General features: G+C 43.0%; 1 non-coding gene across 1 annotated transcript; it reads left to right on the plus strand.

Annotated features, from left to right (window-relative positions):
- The first annotated feature begins 9,126 nt into the window (after positions 1 to 9,126).
- On the plus strand, positions 9,127 to 9,198 carry TRNAP-AGG (transfer RNA proline (anticodon AGG)). The gene has a single exon. It is a non-coding gene; the product is annotated as a tRNA-Pro (tRNA).
- Positions 9,199 to 11,390: the final 2,192 nt, after the last annotated feature.

The raw sequence follows: 11,390 nt of genomic DNA on the forward strand, positions 1-11,390 counted from the left end.
AAACATCTTTTGGACTTTTTAATCCGTGTGGAATGTTAAGAATAAATTATTCCAATTCCTAAGAAGGTGTCTTTCCTTGTGTGGCCGCGTCTCGGTTTCTTCGTGAGAGGAGGGGGAGGGGGAAGGCTTATTTACCGAGAGGGGGATAACGTCGTGTTTAGACTCCATTTAACGATGCTATCTCGGCTAACGCTGCTATAGACAAAATTTACTATGATATTATCCTTAGTAACTATTATTTTTGTCCGGAAAAGAGGAATATCCCGTCTATTGTCCCTTAGCTTTTGTGTACCGAAAAAAAGGAAACAGAGTTCCGCTGTTTCCTAATTGTCCAAAGAGTAGTTGGTAACACCCAAAGGACTATTCAAAATATTTACTGGACAGTGTAATAAAATTTTGTTTTCAGGCTGGCAGTATTTAATGTACGAGTAAACAATCTTTTATTAAAAATGTTTTTTTTTTATAAAAATAAGTTTTTTTAAAGACTAATTGCATTCTTGCTGCCAACGGACTTATGTTTGCAAATTTTGAAACTACAACCTACAAACTAAATGGGTACGGGTACATACGAAAGTTGCGAGTAAATAGATATAATAAAATCGCATAAGAAGGGCATGGAGTGCCGTTTGCGATTATTAACTTAAAACAACGACGAAAATAGAATGAAGTTCAACATTATAAGATTGCATATTAAGCATTCTCAATTAAATGACTGATGGTTTCCTGACGGGTCTCCACTTTTCGCCCCACTATTAGTCGGCCACTGTATCTTACTGTGAGCGTGGTTTCCATAAGTGTGCAGTACAGTGGCCCGCGGCGCGCCCCTCTCGCGTTCCTCCAGCGTTCCCGTCCGCTCCCGGTACAATAGGATCCGTATTGATGTTACAAGATCTTGTTATTCTTGTGCGACGCGCAAACAGGAGCACCGCACCCGAATTAAGAAGGACAACAATGTGTTTGATTGAAATCAAAACAGCTTATAAGAATGCTATGAAACACAAGCTGTTTCCTCAAGATCGGTATTTAATTTTTATTCACGTTTTTCCTTCAGGGCGTCTCTGTAGTTATTGAAAATAATTTAGCTATGATATTTGGTGATCCACGTTTGATTATTTTCTCGAAAAGCGTGGAGAGAGATTGGACCGGGTCTGAAGCAGAGCTCACATGTAGGACAGGTTCGATCGGCAGCGAGCAGCGTCTAACTACGGCGGTGGCGATCGACATTGTTCAGATCTCATTCAAATGCCGTGGCTTTGTTTAACTTGCGCTTTAAATTAGTTTCAGCGAGTACGGTAATAGCTACGGTGTAAGTTGCTGTTGGTCAGATACAGTCTGTTAATGTAGGTAGCTTATCCATTGAGATTCAAGTGTTAAAAATTACATAAATAAAGATAACTCAACAATTTCGTAGATTATAATCGTTTCAAGTTCAGCGTAGTGCGCTCGTATACTTAATACTTTACGTTGTATATACTTGTTCAGAATCGCAAATGCTTGGCACAAGGGATGAGGCATATCTACTTTGGTGCGGGGCGCATGGAGTTACGGAAAATGTTTACTGTTGGAAAAATGCTGGTACAGTTGAATTTTTGAGTTTAATTTAAGGTGGACTTTGTCAATATTTAAAGCAGAGTTAAAAACTTTCGCTGTTGTACATACATAGTTCGTCGTTGAAAAGAATAATTGTTTTCAACAACGATTAGTCACTTACACATTATTTTCTCTTGCAATTAAAATTAAAATACATGGTTACGTTTCGGCATTATGCATTATAACAATTGCTGTTACTGTATGTATTGGAAAAGAAAGATGAATTTAAATACCGGTGACCCTCTGTGAAGTAGTGCGGTCGAATTATAAGTATCTACCTACCACCACGTATTTAAATAACCACGTTTGCGATGAATATTTGTGACTACTGCAGTTAATTTTGCCATCCTCCCTCCGCTCGGGCTCTAGACCTGCCAGCGCTATATCCCGCGGAAAACTAGTTGGTAGTGACATCGCTCCGGGCTGTCAGAAACTATTATTGGTACCAATACGAAGAGTAAACAGTACGCACTCCCGCTGAGTAGCGTCGCAGGCTCGTGTAAGGGATCTCCGCATTACCCGCCGCGGCTCCCGCGAGCGCTCCTGTACATAGATAAGAAATGGATTTCCATATTGGCAATACTGTCAGTTAAACGCGCGGGGGTAATGGTGGGGTGGGGCGGGCAGGGGGAGGGGGCGAGTCAATTTAGACCTTTTTATTTGCCGCCGCCGCCCGCGGGCCTGTTTGAGCTGCTCTCGCGCGATGCGCGCGCGATTTTCGCGATTCCGATGCCGTTCAATTGTTCCGCAAACAACTAACGATACGCAAAAAATGTTAATCGTAATCTAACTGTAAACAGTGCAGGAGCTTCTGCGCGGCGCGGGCGCTAATCTCGCGATATACATGTAGTCGGTCAATTGTAAAATCCGCCGTATCATAAAATTGCCAGGCATTTCGTGAATTTCCGTCATTTCATGTATGGCTAAGAGTTGACCAGGCATATCATGATGTGCCGAATAAATGACACGGCAGAACGATGAGAGCAACGTCTATCTTCCTAGCTTGGTACTTAAAGGTGTGCACAAAGGGCACATCGCAAAGTGGTATTTTCTCTGCCCGAGCGGGCGAAGCGCCGCAGAATCCATTATTGGCCAATTAAATTTAGGTATAACTAGCCGTTACCCGTGACTCCGTCCACGTAGAATTCGTTTATCGCTATCCCGCAGGAACTATGCAACTTTCCGGGATAAAAACTATCTTATGTCCTTTCCAGAGACTCAAACTACCTGTATACCAAATTTCATTTAGATCGGTTCAGCGGCTTAGACGTGATGCAGTAACAAACAAACAAACAGACTAACAAACTTTCGCATTTATAATATTACTAGCTCTTGCCGGCGTGGAATTAGGTTATCGCGCGCTGTTCCCTCGGGAGCTGTTCATTTTTCCGGGATAAAAAGTAGCCTATGTCACTTTCGGGCCCATAAACTATCTCTATGCCAAAAATCAAGTAGATCCGTTGCTCCGTTTCGACGTGAAAGACGGACAGACATACAAACACACACACACTTTCGATATGGTGGTCAGCTGGCCAAATCATTAAACGGCGGTGTTTCATGAAATACCTAGGAATTTCATGATCTGGCAGATTTGACGGTTGGGCGACGACTTGCACATTCCAGCAGCGGGGGGCGCGGGGGGTGGAGGGCGGTGGCTCGTAAATTCTAACTTTCGGCGTTATTTAATGGCGGATTAAAGCAAACGCCCGTTGCGGCGGCGCCGCCACCGGCCGCAGCATGCGACTTTACCTTCAGTAAAACCTTTCTCTACTGAAACAAAAATAATAAAAGGTCCATCAAAAGTAATATTTAAGTATGTCTTTATTCACCTACAACATTTTTTATATGTTTACATACTTCACAGCCGCGTACCAGGCGAATATTCGAGCGTTTTGACCGCGCGGTCTAACGTCATTAATTAGCGTTCCACGTTACAATGGAAAACAAGTCACGAGAATTTTAATCACGCTGAATTCAGCATCGGTATTGTCTTCAATTTTCATAAAACAACCCTGGCCATTACCTCTTTTAATAACACCTGCGAAGACACTACAAAAAAACGCTGCAAAAACGCTGAATATTCGCCCACCTATCCCATTGTGCTGACCTGCGGGCTGCGTCGTGCTAGCTCGCGCGGCGCGTGCGGTCGATTTACGGCTGTGTGTTGCATGCTTGTCACAGCATTAAGAAAACGGGGGGGGGGGGGGTAAACGGGCTTCAATAATTTACATTGCTTGTGACAGTTGCGAAGCGGCGGCCTTATGTAATTCGTACTCATACAATGTTAGTACGTAGTACTTGATAGCGTGACAAGATCCCTCAAACTCAAATAGCGTCGGAGATAGCGTCGGTCATCAGTCATTAGCGTCTGGAGCTGAGGGTAGGTACTTGCAACAGTCCGGGTTTGACCGCTCGATTAATCTTCGACATTGCTTAATCAGCGCGCGGCCGCAGCGCGGAAATTGATTCCGACCAGTTAAAGTTAGTTGTGCTCTTTGGTTGTGCTACGACGCGGCGGCACATGGCGCGTCGCTCCGCGTCAGCCAGCCGCCAGCCGCCAGCCGCCAGCCGCCAGCCGCCAGCCGCCAGCCGCCAGCCGCCAGCCGCCAGCCGCCAGCCGCCAGCCGCCAGCCGCCAGCCGCCACTCGAACGCCGCTGATTGCGCTCGCGCCGCTGTTTGCTCGCGTCGTGCAATTGGATCCGAGTACGGCGCGGTTTTACATAATAATTGTTACGCTCCAGATATTTTAACTCGATGAGACTCGTTATACAAAAGCTAGAGAATTATTATGAAGAGCTTTATTAGGTTATTAATTGTTAGGCGCGTGTTTCGTGGTTCGCAATATCTTCATATTCTCGATAAAAGACAGATGGTTTTCACCAAATTGGTGTATTCGAGTTGGTAATGAAAGGCTATGGTTTCTAAGGAGTGTAAGAATTAAGTTTCTTCATCCAGCGGATCAAATCCAAAATGAAAAGGATCAAAAAGTACCTATAGGTAACTTTTTCAAAATGCGTTCATAAGAAGAACCAAAATTCTAAATATTATACAGGGTTGTTTCTGGCTTTAAATTCAAGGTTGAATTCTACTTACTTACTAGCATAACTGAGCTGAGCTGATTTTGTTTTGAAACATTTTCAAATAACTTGAATTTACATTTATAGAAAATAATAATAATAATAATAAGACAAAGAAAACTTACCTAAGAGACCTTTATAGATAATTTATGGATCCTCAAAGTATGGCGGCGTTATCGCTGACACTTTAGGTACGGGCGCCTTCAAATATTTTTTGTTATTTATTTGACGTCTCATAGATAAATTAAACATTTATCATTATCAATGTGCTGTCAATTTTCTATTGTATCGCATACATTGAAAATTTAATTTAATATAAGTATATGAAAAAAAGAAAATTAACAGTGGTCATATTTTTAAAAAGTAGCAGAATAAAAGTAGCTCAGTTATGCGACTAGAATCGAACCTTGGATTAAAAGGCCCATGGCCAGAGAAACGAATCACTGTATGAAATATGTTTCGTCAGTCAATAAATAGATATAACTTGACCCAGGGTGGAACCTTTGTGCTACTAATGTCATGTTGACATATCATACTTTTGTCAAGGAAAGCATAGTAAAATTGATTATTAAAATTAAAAGGTTCCACACCGTGGGTCATGATTCAATTTGTTCGACTGTACAACCTTTTGTCTTGCTCCTTCGCTATCAAAGCGATAGCGGGAGAGCGAGATAACAGATTGCAGATGATTGATGTGCATTCAATAATTTCCTATAACTCCCTGTTGGTCATCTTGCCCTTGATCATTTATAAAAATAAATAGAATTTATGGGCCTACCTGAAAATTTATTTGGTAATGTCTTGGAATATATATTGCACCGGTATCCTTCAGCATTGTTGCGCAAGCTCGCAAGGCGAGTTGTTAATTAATAAATCCTTTAGGCGTTTGTAAGCGGCGGTGAACATCAAAAGGAGTAATTAAACGTCCCCGGGCCCCTTTGTCTGCGCCCGCGCGGAAACAACTAATACGAGTACCAACCCGCTCCGGCCGCCGCTTCTTTAAACTTGCCGGGGCCCGGGGCGGCCGCCGCCGCCGGAACGATTGAGTGATTGAAAATAGGTTTTGACGTTTTTAGCACTACAAATGACATTGAACCTTAAGCCCGGGTTTCCCCTAGGAAACTTAATCCTAATTAGCGGTACCACCACACAGCGGCCGCAAGAAAGCAGCGAATGGCGTCACCAGAACGTTGTCCATGTCGCCCACATAGACGTTCTAGTGACGAATCACGGCCGCTACATGACGGCACCGCAGATCATAGGAAACCAAAGCTTAAATGTTTTATATCTGAAGTAGGAACTGTCATTAAAATTGGTAAAGCACTTTCTTGGTCGACTATACATAAGTATTTTAGCTTGAAGTCGGTACCTCAGTCGTCTACCTCACCTAGATACTTACTAATATGGGCTTCAATCACTCCTGCTGGGTCGTGCTGAGGCACCGACTTCGTGCTGAGGTTCCATTTTTTGCATAAAATTTTTTTGGAGGCGGTTTTGCTTACTTTTTTTGTTAATTTTTTTTCTTTATTTCCCACTTTTTAGTGATTTGTACCCAAAGTAAATCTCACAACGATTCCATTAAGCCCAAACACGGCTTAGAGGTAGTTTCGATGTTTTATAACAGTTCCGTTGCCTACCTTCTAGCTTCAGCATCATATCAGCTCGAAAGGATCATTAATTTAAAGCTTCTTCTTAGTCGCTTATCTAGGTATATTAGTCATGATCGTTCATAGACAGAGCATTACTTTTGACGCGTTCCGTTGGCCAACTACAGTCTTCTTGATCAGGTCCAGTTTACCAAATGATACTTTCTGAATGTACTAATACTCTTTCAAACAAGAAAATAATTTTGAAAATAGGTCTAAAATTGGCGGAGTAATCGGTAAACATACATCATCACCATCATCCCAGCCTATTTACGTCCCACTGCTGGGCACACGCATGAACATATGAACATACATAAAAAAAAATACATACAGTCGAACATCTATATAGAACCTCCTCTTTTTTGGAAGTCGGTTAAATATTGTAAGTTTAAGCTGAAGTAAAACGAGGCGACTGGGGAAAAAACTCGTATGGTTCACAAGAAGATTTATGAAATGAGGCATCCTCTTTGAATATATGATCGTTGTACGCGCAAGTGAGCGGCGCGCGGATGTCATTGTGCGACTTCTTTTTATAAACGCAGTGAACAATCAGAGCGGCAATTAAGTGGGCCTGGGGCGGCCAATAAAGGAACATGTTTATTATTTTCTATGGCAAAATTAACCATTGTGACCTCGTATCTCCTTATAACTTATCTCAGCGTTATTAGGTATGTAGTGTACATTAAGAAATGCGAAACGAACATTGACTGAACAAGTACTTTTTTTTTAGAAATTAAATCACAATCAAAATTTATAATCAAATAAATAATAAATTTATACTAAGTGTCAAATAAAATTAAATCCTAATGCGTTACAGTCCAATTACAAATGACGTTAAAATAATAATAAAATATCACTCTCTGTCACCTAAAAATATCTTTAACAACAGGTTTTTTTATAATGTAATGCTGAGATTGTTTGAGTTGTTTGAACGGCGTCTAACATTTAATATTATGTGTGTTCGTTCGGTATCGCACATGCAAGTAATAAGCGATCAACCTCGGGGAGCCGCAGACTCCGAAAGTTATGTACTCGCAGCGGGGCAAAACGTCAACCCACTTTCAACAACGAAAATGGCGGCAAGCGAACAAGTTGGCATTGTTCAGTCTACCATCTTCAGAACCGTTCCGCTTATTAAACCCGCAGACAGCATTCCCGTGCGCACACAGGGAACTAATAAAAGAAGAATTTACACGGAAACGGCGCAAGTTTGTTTGTGAAAAGTTATGACACTTGGGCTGTTTGTCCAGTGGCGGGCGGGCGGCGGGCGCGCGGCGTCGCTGCGTCCGCACCGCTCGGCGCCATTCATCATATTCATTATCGAGCGCTCCTATTTCGGCATCACTCGATATATTAGCGCGCACCTGACTCGCGTGAGTAATAGCGCGTGGGCGGGGCCCACGGGTTCATATAATGTCATTAAAGGGAATACTTCGGGAGCCATTAATCTACATTATCGCCGGGTGTCTGCCGCGCGCGGGATCACGGCGACTTAATACAGAAGCGCGCGTTTTTGCTCGCGATTTAAGAGGCGGCTCTGATTCCTGGAGGGGCGCAGCGATCGTTATTTGCGCTTCAACAGGCTTTCCCATTGAGCTCTGATGGGTTTCTAAAAGAATCTAACTGGATGAGTCAAGTGCCGAGCGGCGTGCCGTTATATGTACAGCAGCTGCGACCGCTCATCTCGTTGCGTACTTGTGTAACGTATAAGTTCCCGGCGTCCAGCGCGAACCGGCGCGACGCGCGTCTCGGTATGCGTGAAATTTCCCCCCATTTTTATGCCATCGAAAAATTCACAGGTTCATTCATTCTAAATTGAAATTCGAATTATTTAGGAGATGGTTGACCAAGTTCCACGGAATATCCTTGTAAAAGTTTTTCAGAATGTTTTACATAAGTAATTGTTGTTGACAAAATGTTTTCAGACGACGTTCAAAGACATTTCAGACATTCTGTAAACTATTTTTCAGTTGACGCTGATAAATATCGTTTTTATCGAGTAGTCAATGATAATTAAATCATCTACCAACAATCTATAAACTATCTACGTCGTATACCTACGTGCGGCGGCGATCTTCACAGAATGAGATGGCTCAGGCTGTAGTCTCCCGCAAGCCCATTAAGGATTGGGAAAATGGAAACGGTTTACAGAATGTAGTGTTTGCGAGCGCGCGTCAACTCGCACTTGACGCAGCCCTAGAGGCGGGACGCGGGAGTCAGGCCACTATATAGGTAGTTAGGTTAGACCTGCGTATCATCAGTCATGGTCACCGGTCCAAGCGCGCACCGCTTCCACCTATTTTCTTCACACTTTGCTAAGAATTTTGTTTTAAAGATCAAAGTTGAATACTACTAGAATATAGCACCTTAGTTCTTCGCTAGACGGTCCTGTGCAAACCTTCTTCGCGGGCATTTTTGCGTGTCTGACGCTGCCCAGTTCATTTGGAAAGTGTCGCTTTATCTCCATCTTTATCACCTAAGATATTATAACTATAAGCACGGGCCTGATTCAATCTATCGGCTTGAACCACCTTGAAGTTATTATCATTAGTTATTTATGGCACCGCTGGTCTACCGAAATAATCCTTTATGATGATTTTATTACTATATTGATTACATTGAAGATAGGGACCATGTCAAATCGCGCGAGTGTTAAACACCTTATGTGAGACGTAACAAAGTTGAATATTGCATCAGTAACACGGAATTTAAAGTTGTATGGTTACATGTCTCCTTTCACCAGCGACACGAGTGAGAGGCCGCGATATCGCACTCGGCATTGTGTTAGCGTAATTCGATTACTTGTTCAACCGGCTCGTTGGTCTAGGGGTATGATTTTCGCTTAGGGTGCGAGAGGTCCCGGGTTCAAATCCCGGACGAGCCCAAATCTTTTTTGTGTAAGATATATTGGAACCTATGGTATTTATAGTAACATAGGGAATTTGCGTAATGTCTAGGAAAGTTCGGAGCCCCCTCCTCGATAGTTTAACCCGCACTTGTCCGATTTTTCATGATAAAGGGTTGCAAATGGGCAAGCGGCCGTCGGATGGTAACTATAGGCCCCTACGCCCACAGATACCCATCAGAGGATTGCAAACGTTGTCACTCTGTAGGACAAAAGTGATTGGATATTGAGTTAAATATATATAGGTACGATGCGCAAAAAATATTTTATGCTCACAAAAGTTGTGGATTAATTTGATTGAAAAATAATTGGTTCCCGGCGAACCGTTTAACGAGGTGCGCGGCGCCGGCGGTGACCCGGACGGAACGCGCGCGCGCCGCCAGTCCGCGACGCTATAAGCTGGCTCCACATTTGTATCATTTGGTCGTATCGTATCTCCGTCGCGTTGCACCGACGTGTATCAAGATCGCTAGTGTGGACGCAAAAACAGCGGGATCATGCGGCGCGCCGTATCTGATCGCTCGGGATCGATGTTGACACGCGTATCAAGATCGGTAAGTGTGGATGTGTTTTGATACTGTATCACGATACGAAGTTATGATTTGATACGCGATACGCCGTGATCGCTCTCGAGACGGTTTTTCCCCGATCATCAAAGAGGATACGGATAGCGTCCACACTTAATGATACGGTGTTATGATACGATACGCTTAAGCGCTACGGTTAGTATGGACGCATTTTTTTTACGCGACGATGATATAGTGATACGGTGTGCCCAAAGTGAGCGTCCATACTTAAGAGATTTTCCGGGATAAAAAATAGCCTATGTCACTCTCTGGCCCATAAACTATCTCTATGCCAACAATCACGTCGATTCGTCGCTCCGTTTCGACGTGAAAGACGGACAAACATACAAACACACACACTTTCGCATTTATAATACTAGCTTTTGCCCGCGGCTCCGCCCGCGTGGTATTCGGTTATCACGCGCTGTTCCCTCGGAAACTGTGCATTTTTCCGGGATAAAAAGTACCTAGCCTATGTCACTCTCGGCCCATAAACTATCTCTATGCCAAAAATCCGTCGCTCCGTTACGGCGTGAAAGACTGACAAACACACATACATACAAACACACTTTCGCATTTATAATATTAAGTATGGATTAGTATATTAGTATTAGTATAGATATGGCATGAGACGTACTGCCACCTGCATTAAGACCAGCCACAGCCACAGCGGACCGTGCACAAATATCTGAATAAGTCGGCGCCTGAAGTTTCACAATAAATACCCGCCGCCCAATCAGCGAAATGGGATCCCGAGTGTCTTCCACGGCCGGGGGGGGGGGGGGGACAAACAAAATAGAATTAAACAGGAAAGAGTGTTTTATACGGTCCCCGCGCCACGCCGTACGTAGCCGTCACTCCCTGTAGCTTCGGGACAGGTTTCTCAATAATAAGCTGGTCTAAACCTATAAGGTGTCTTCGAATTCTTCCAGAATATGTCAGCGGGTTAGGTAGTATCGGTTAATATGACTGGACACCACTACAAATATTATTCGGGACTTTTTAGTTGCGGTTAGCAAAATTGGTTCCTTACATTTATTAATGTTCAAGGTAGAGGTTGAGTCAGAAATACTGACGAAAAACCTTTACAGAGGCGTTCAGTCGTACTAACACAATGACGAAAAACGCCAGAGGGAACATTTTGTATAGTTAGCTTTTCCCGCGGCTTTGTCTCCTAAACTTGGCCAGGCAGTTCAATTAAAATTCCGAGGTTTTACTAAATTGTCATCACAACTTCCAAAATTTACTACATCAGGGTCTTTCCTTATGTTGCATGTAGAATAGAAAACTTTAGGTCTGTAGACTTGGCGGTTGAGGTTTAGACATTTTATACGCGTCCATCCCGTTCCCACAATGACATAAATCTCTCATGAGAGATCTTCATGCGAAATTTCATCCAAATTCGTCCACATGGTACTACCACACTACATATGGTAGGTACTCCCAAATTTTCAAACTTATATGTAATAATAGTAAGACAGCACAGGCGGATCAACCATTTTGATATGTACTTTTGATTATCGTCTCGGACCAGCTTTATTGATCAAGCTTTTAGTCTTTCTGACATTAGGTACTCTTGCAGGAAACAGATAGTTATAATAATAA

Source organism: Choristoneura fumiferana, chromosome 7 (genome assembly GCF_025370935.1).
Source record: "Choristoneura fumiferana chromosome 7, NRCan_CFum_1, whole genome shotgun sequence".
Lineage (NCBI taxonomy): Eukaryota > Metazoa > Arthropoda > Insecta > Lepidoptera > Tortricidae > Choristoneura > Choristoneura fumiferana.